Source organism: Mus pahari, chromosome 8 (genome assembly GCF_900095145.1).
Source record: "Mus pahari chromosome 8, PAHARI_EIJ_v1.1, whole genome shotgun sequence".
In the NCBI taxonomy this organism is placed as follows: domain Eukaryota; kingdom Metazoa; phylum Chordata; class Mammalia; order Rodentia; family Muridae; genus Mus; species Mus pahari.
This window is the reverse complement of record NC_034597.1, coordinates 70,784,739-70,793,136: the sequence shown is the minus strand read 5'-3', so window position 1 is coordinate 70,793,136 and position 8,398 is coordinate 70,784,739.

Genomic DNA, 8,398 nt, shown 5'->3' with positions numbered 1-8,398 from the left:
TCCCACTTGACTTTTTCATATTCTAAAGAAACTGATCCAAGGCAAGTGTGTGTGTGTGTGTGTGTGTATATATATATATATATATATATATATATATATATATATCCATCTAGGTTTAGCTGTGAGTCAATTAGACCAACCAGAAAATTACTTGAAATAGCCAGCTGCACAGGAGTGTTCCCTAGAAACACAGAGCCAAGATGTGATAGATAAGTAGACAGGACAGACAGAGTGTTGGCAGAGGTGAAAGAAGGGGCATGAGAAGAGAAGGAAATAAACATTTGATTTTTGCTCATGGAAGCATCCACGTTCACAGCCTACTGTCAATATCCACAGGCAGCAAACGACACATCAAGAGCTAAACCACCAACCAAAGAGTACGCATGGAGATTCTCAAGGCTCCAGCTGCATATGTAGCAGAGGATGGCCTTGTCAGTCATCAATGGGAGGAGATGCCCTTGGTCCTGTGAAGGCTTAATGCTCCAGTATAGGGGAATACCAGGGTCAGGAAATGGGAATGGGTGGATTGGGCAGCATGAAGATTGGGGAGGGAATAGAGGGGAAACCAGGAAAGGGGATAACATTTGAAATGTAAATAAAGAAAATATCTAATTAAAAAAGGAAAAAAAAAAAACTAACGATGCAATTCTGAGGCAAAATGCTTCCTCTGTCAGTAAACCTGAGGTTGCTTTTCCCTAGGGATTTTCAGGTATTTACATGAGATCTCCCCATGTTATCTATGGGATCTCTTTAGTTGGGGAATCTGATTGTAATTGTTATCCATACCTACAAAGTCTGTTAGTGCTTGACTACTAACTTAGCCAAGTTAGAAGTGATAGGCAGGTGGACACATGGGTGCTTTATCGGTCCTTAATGAAAAAATAATTGTTTTTCTCTGACTTGAAGATAAAGGAGGAGGTAGACTAGAGATCAGTGCAAAGGGGAGCAAATTTGAAAACTAGATACAAGTCAAAGAAGGCAAACGCAGTCATATGCAGTGAGCATATGAACTTCAGCGCTCAAGAAAAGGAAGAACAAACCACGGCTATGCTAGCTGGTTTTATGTCAGCTTGACTCAAGCTAGAATTATCTGAAAGGTGAAAAAGTCATAAAATCTTAATGTAAGTTCATTACTGATTGATGGGGAGAACCTAGCCCACTGTAGGTGGTGCCATCTCTGGGATGGTAGTCCTGGGTTCTGTAAGACAACAGGCTGAACAAGCCAGTATGATGGCCTCTGCATCAGCTCCTGTCTCCAGGAACCTGCCCTGTTTGAGATTCTGTTCTAATCTACTTCAAGGATGAATCATGCTGTGGATGGATAAGCATTTCCTCCCTAAATTTCTTTGATTGTGGTGTTTTAACACAACAATAGTAACCCTGGTTGGACTGGAGAAACTGAAGAAGCAGAAAGGCTTTCAGTATAGACCAAGAGAAGGGAAAACTGGAGAGGCGTCACCCAGTCAGATGGAAACAGGAAAGACGGCAAAGATCCTGCTGGAACTACATTTTGAAAACTTTGTATCATGTTTTGAAAATTGATTTTTTTTTTTGCATGGGGTATCATGGTAAGCATGAAGAGGTCAGAGGACAGGAGACAGAGGTCCAGCACTTGCTGCTGTTGGTGTTCTTCCTCCCGTGTGGGTCCTGGTGGTGAACTCACATGCCAGAATTGGAGAAAAATGTATTTTCCTGCTGGCCCACCTAGCTGGAAACTAGGCTGATGACTAGAATAATAGCCATGGGGACCTAGACCCTGCTTCAGATACCCACGTAGGTCACAGATAACCTGTGCTAAGATAGTGTTGTGCACAACACATGGTATTTATTGAGAGAGTGGTTTCTCTCAATAAATCCATCAGCTTAATAGAGAGTTATCTTTATAGTTTTCACATGAATAAATGGCCATTTGAGTTTTGTATTCTAGGAACTGATTGGAAATGTCTTCTCTTCTATACATTCAGTGTTTACTGATTTTGGTATATCTTTGTCCTATCAGAAAAATATATTCTCTTGCTTTTTATCTAATCTGCCAGTAGAGTTCCTCCATGCGTTATCTTGTTCACCTTGGAAATCCATTTGCTGAACACACGACATTTTAACATACAGTAAAAGGGTTAAATATTTCAGAATCTCTGTCACCCCNCCCACCCCACCCCACCCCATCCTGCCTGCTCCGTCCTTCACATAAGCAGAGCAAAGTCATGATCATTGATTGGAATGATTTTCTCTTCTCTACTACCTTTAACTTACTTTCTTTCTTTTCTTATCTTTTCTTTCTTTTAAAAATTTTTATTAGATATTTTCTTTATTTACATTTCAAATATTATCACCTTTCCTGGATTCCTCCAAAAAAAAAACCCCTATCCCATCCTCCCCACCCCTGCTCACCAACCCACCTACTCCTGCTTCCCTGTCCTGGCATTCCCCTACACTGGAGCACTGAGCCTTAACAGGACCAAGGGTCTCCTCTCCCATTGATGTCCGATTGGTTATCTTACATGTATTTACATTTCAAATCTTGTCCCCCTTCCCCGTATACCCTTGGCAAATCCCCATCCCATCCCTGCTCCCCTTTGCCTCTAAGAGTGTACATTCCCCACCACCACTCCTGCCTCACCCCCCTAGCATCCCCCTACACTGAGACCACACACTTCACAGGACCAAGGGCCTCCCCTCTCACTGGTGCCAGATAAAGCAATGCTTTGCTACACATGTAGCTGTAGCCATAGACCCATCCATATGTACTCTTTGGTTGGTGCTTTAGTCTCTTGGAGCTTTGGGGGAAGAGGGTCAGGTTAGTTGATATTGTTGGTCTTCCTATGGGGTTGCAATCCCCTTCAGCTCCTTCAGTCCTTCCCTTAACTCTTCCATTGGGGTCCCTGGACTCAGTCCAATGGTTGACCATAATTATCTTCATCTATCTTAATCAGATGCTGGTGGAGCCTCTCAGAGAATAGCCATACTGGGCTCCAGTCTGAGAGCACTTCTATGCATCAGCAATGTCGGGGTTTGGTGTCTACAGATGGGATGGATCCCAAAGTGGAGCGGTCTCTGGATGGCCTTTCCTTCAGTCTCTGCTCCAGTTTTTGTCCCTGTGTTTCCTTCAGACAGGAAAAATTCGGACTTAAAGATTTTGAAATAAGTGGGTGGCCCCATCCTTCAACTGGGGGCCATGCCTATATACTGGAAGTAGTTTCTTCAGGTTCTATATCCCCTCTTTTCGGTATTAAGGCTAATGTCATCTCCATTGGGTCCTGGGAACCTCTTGCTTCCCTGGTGTCTGGGATTTTCTAGTGGTTTCCCCCCTCATTCCCCTCCCCCCACAGCTACATATTTCTATTCATTCTCCTGGCCCAGTGGACCTCTCCTGTCTTTCCCCATACCTGATCCTGCCCACCTTTTTTCCCCTTCCCCTCCTCTCTCCCTCCCAGGTTCCCTTTCTCCCACTACCTCCTGTGATTATTTTCCTCCGTTTTCTAAGTAGGAGGAAAGCATCTACACTTTGGTCTTTCTTTCTGTTAGGTTTCATATGGTCTGTGAGTTGTATTGTGGGTATTCTGAGCTTTTGTGCTAGTATTCCATCCTGCTTTCTGTTCTAGGAAACTCTTCTAAAACCAAAGTATGTTCGTTTCACTGCCCTAATTGAAAACTTTCCACGTCCTTCATTTTCTGTGGAATAAGATTTACTCTCCTCTGGGAATTCAAAGCTCTCTCTCTCTCTAGGCCTACTTTCCATCTTTCTGTCACATGCACACTCTATTTTGAATTAGTTCTGAGATTTTCCACCTACACACCTTTGGAAAAGCTGGCTCGGATCAGAACAGTTACCCAGCCTTAGCCCTGTAATCCCCACTCCATGTGCAAGTTACTCATATTTTAATGTGAATGGAGGAAGCCCAGCTCTCTCTTTCCTAAACAAAGCAGAAAAATCATTCTCTCCAGCAATGACAAATCAAGAAGTTCAAAACAGCATCATGTCTAACCACTAAAAAAAAATAAATAAATTCTGCATTCTCAAGCTACCTGATCGGGAGCCAGTTTCCACTGCCAGCTTTGATTGTGTTGGGAAAAATTTATTTTCAGGTACATTGTCTCTGTGTGGTCATTTGTTAGTGAAATTACTTAGGTAGAGAGAAAAAGAAGGAAGACCAGTATACAAATGTAAGCAAAGGAAACCAATTAAGTGCAGCCTTTTCTTGGTTTATGGTTTAAATTCCTTGCAGGACTAGAAGAACTTGCCGCTCTGATTTTATTCTCTGAATCCTGCTTTGTCTAATGGACTGTGGGCTGACTGTAGCACATCAAACAGTCCTCTGTGCCCGCTCTGGCTTTTCCTGTATGTTATAAACCCATACACCCAGGCATATGAACCATTGTACTTATTTGGGGGAAACCATGTATACTTCAAGACGCATGAGCACAGCTAAAATGCAAATTAGAAGAGAGAGCATGGTCTGGACTCTTGGAAGCATGCCTTAACAGGACAATTGCTCTCCCTGAATTCTGGACATATTTTAGCTCAGTGGTTGGCCATTGCTCATCTTGGGAGAATCTCATACTACCACCTGGTAACCTTGCTGCTTGGTGAAAAACATTTATAATAACCATAATCACACTGTGCACCCATAAAACATAAGCCCAGATGTGCTTTACTGACATCTTTGGAATAGGCTTAGTATTTGGACATTGAAGTCAGTGATTAAATGTCTTCCTTGAGGTGTGAGATTTATTTTATTGATGTAGATATAGAGATAATATGGTTTGCCTTAAGTAATTACTACAAAAACAATAAATAAAAATTATAATCAGAAGATCATAGGTTAGGATAAATTAGGTATATAATAAACATAGGTATATCATGTGAATTATATCTTCATTAAGATATTTTTTAAATGGAGCTTGGGTATGGGTATAGTTCATATATTTTTATGTACAAAAAATAAGTGAAATGTTAAGTCCAAGCATTTCCTCACCCCTTCGTACCTTGAGTGGTTGGATTGGAGCCTAAGTTCTGCTCAGCAGTTTACACTCCTATCAGCCTCGGCTCAGCATCAGTGACCCACAGCTGCTTATCTCTCTGTTGCTGGATTATGTTCTGCCAACCATATATAGCCAGCTACCTGCCGGTCAGTGCAAGATAATCAAAGAGAAGGATTTGTGTTGCCTTCTCCTCAAGTCATGCAATATTTCATTTGGCAAGTCTCTTAAAGGACTGATAATCCTACTCCTTACTCTGTGGCTGATAAAACTGGCCCTTGGAGAGGCAAGGAATTCACCTGTCAGCACTCAGTTAGTTAGATGTGTAGGAGAGAATAGGCTCGTCCTGACTGGAGGGGAAAAAAGTTATAGACAGCGCAAGATGGAATTACTAATAACTAATGTAGAGAAAATTGAAACTGTGTGGGGAAAAGTGACATCATCACACTGATTGTAGGAAACTAAGCCATGCCCCACTGTGGTTGCCAATCAACCTCTGACCCTGGGTCATGGGAACATTATACTTTTTGCTTTCTCTTTGGTTGGCCAAGGTCCAGTAATTATTTCTCTCACTGACTTAGGAATTAATGTAAGCCATAGCTCATCACCTGTTCTAGGGATTTTCCTAGGAAATTCTCATTAAGCAAAAAGGGACATTTCAGCCCATCAGATAGACAGAAACTCTTAAGGTAACCCACATCAGATCTTTAGAATTAAAAGATATGTCTTTGTTCCTTTAATTATAAATAATATTTAAATGTTGCCCAGTGCTGTTCACTGCATTATAACTTAGCTCTCCCTAACCAAGACAGTCAGGATCCTGCTACATGGCATCCTCAGAGAAAGGGAGAGCAGTGAGACAAGGGAGTTAGAGTTGGAGCATCCTCCTCCTGAGTTATATCTCCATCACTTCCTATCTGTGGCCTTAAGAAAGTTACTTAACCTTTCCAGGCCTTGGTTTCCTATAAATTAGAGATGATATTACCATTTGAAAGACACATTATGAAGATTAAATGAGCTGGGAGAGACCAAGCACACTACTACAATGCCCTGGAGCTGCTGAGAGCACTCAGTTAAGATTTTTTAATATTACCCTTTGAAATTAGTTCTGATTCCTAGACCATTGCTCTCTATGGCACTGACCTTATCACATCCCCTGTATTTACAACAGCTGGAGATGAAATAGCATCATACTGCAAGACCCTTAACCTCCACCATCATGCTCTCCTGACCAGCACAAACTGTTCATCAGTCTATAAACTAAAATTTCCAATTTCCATCTGTCCTCCATTACTTAAATTTTAAAGCTCAAAGGACAGAAAAGTGCTGTATCAGCAACTAAGAAGCATCATTACCATGTCTTAAGGTAGGATACTAGAGTTTCTAGATACTAGATTTCCTAGAAAACCTTTCTCAGTCCATTATTTTACTTTCCTGTAAAGGAGTATAACATGGATAGTATTTGTGCCAGAAATATCCTTTTCTTTAAGCGAGGACTTTCAGGATTCTTCTATGACTATTTGAATTATATCTTGCTGCAATTCATCCTCCTACCGTATTACTCTCTCCTCTGGCCTTTGCATCCTCTCTGTATTGTTCTCTTCTTCCCCTAAAATAGTTCTGCTTTCCACATTTTTATTGCATGTGTCCTATTACATCTCCTTTTACCCTTGCTTTAAGATCTTTTCCACCAATTCTGTGATCCTCTGGTTAGTTTCTTGATTTAGACATGTATATACACCTGGGGGGGGGGGAAATACATAACTTTAAATGTAGATATCCTAGTTTATCTTTTATTGTGAAGAAACACCATTACCAAAGTAACTCATAGATAGTTTATGGAGCCCTGCAGTTCTAGGGGATTAGAGTCTCTGACCATCATGGCAGAAGGCATGGCAGCCGGCAGGCAAGCAGGCAGGCAGGCTTGGTAACAGAGCAGCCGTGAAGAGCTCACATTTGATCCAGAAGCACAAGAAACAAAGAGAGATAAACACACAGAGAGAGAAACTGGAATGGCATGAGCTTTTGAAACCTCAAAGCCCACTTCCAGTGATATGTCTCCTCCAACATGATCACACCCCCTAATCCTTCCCAAAGACTTCCACCAACTGCAGACCAAGCATCCAAATATATGAGCCTATGGGGACCATTCTATCTCAAACCACCACACTAGAATAGGCATATGAATAAATAACATTTGGCTTTCTGAGTTTGGCTTATTTTACTTAACATGAAGCTCTTTAGTTCCACCCTTCTAGTATGGGAGCTTTAAATGCACTTTATTTTCAGAAAACCTAAATGACTTATTTACTTCTTTAGTAATAATGCCACTACTCCAAATAAATCATGGCTAAAATAAAAGTACAAGATGATAGATATCTCTCTCATTTTTCTCAAGTCCTGGTGTTCTATGGATGACAACCAGCAGGCAGTTATTGTGATGGGTGATAGATCTACAGTTACTGCCAAATTTGTAACATTTTTCTAATTCTAAACCATCCTTTAAAAAAAATCCTATCCTGAGTCATGCTGTCTTCAGGAAAACAACCATTCCACCCATATTCATCTTTTCACCAAGACAAAACTGGCAGTTATTGAAATTAGCAAAGATGTGTTCGATTTGCTCTACAGACCTAGTTGTAAAAGGCTTCCTGTCTGTTCTTCAAAGTTTCCTTTCAGTGATTTCATGTAACTTTTGATGCATTTACTGTGAGCCTCTTCTATGAAGAGTTTCCTGTAAGTTATGGTTCAGAACACTATCAGAAGTGGTGGTTATTGGAACTTCACCCTCTAGCCTTTAGTATGTTTATCAATGAGTTGAGTCATGAAGTCATCAATGCTGTTATCCTCAACCCTACTGACCGCCAATATGTCAAAACACAATGGGTTCATGAGGCTCTAGAACTTGTAGATGTCAGCTCATAATGACTGGTATAATCTTGATAGCTAATCACGATTGTGTTTGTGGATCATGGCTCTATCCTGAGAGCTGGGGCTAGCATGGGAGAGAAGAGCCAGTTCTACCTATTGTCCTGCAAGTACCTTGATTTCATTTTCTTTATGGCTGAATCAAATTCCATTCATTTGCTGATACAGGCATGTTGGTGGAAGAGTAATGGACAGCTCCAATCTCATCTACAAGTTGGAAACAGAGAGTGAGAGAGAGATGGAGAACAATAGAGTAAGGGTGATTTAGAGGCAGCAAGAGTGAGAACAAGACCAAGAGAGATTGGACCTGGCTGGCTTTTAAAGCTCCAAAGTCAACCTAAAGTGACACATATCCTCCAACAAAGCCACAGCCTCCTTCATGCCCCAAACTATTTTACCAACTAGCACCCACACATTCAAACATATAAGCCAATGGAAGGAACATTTTCATTCAAACCACTGCACTCACCATCTACCCAAGAAGTCTTCC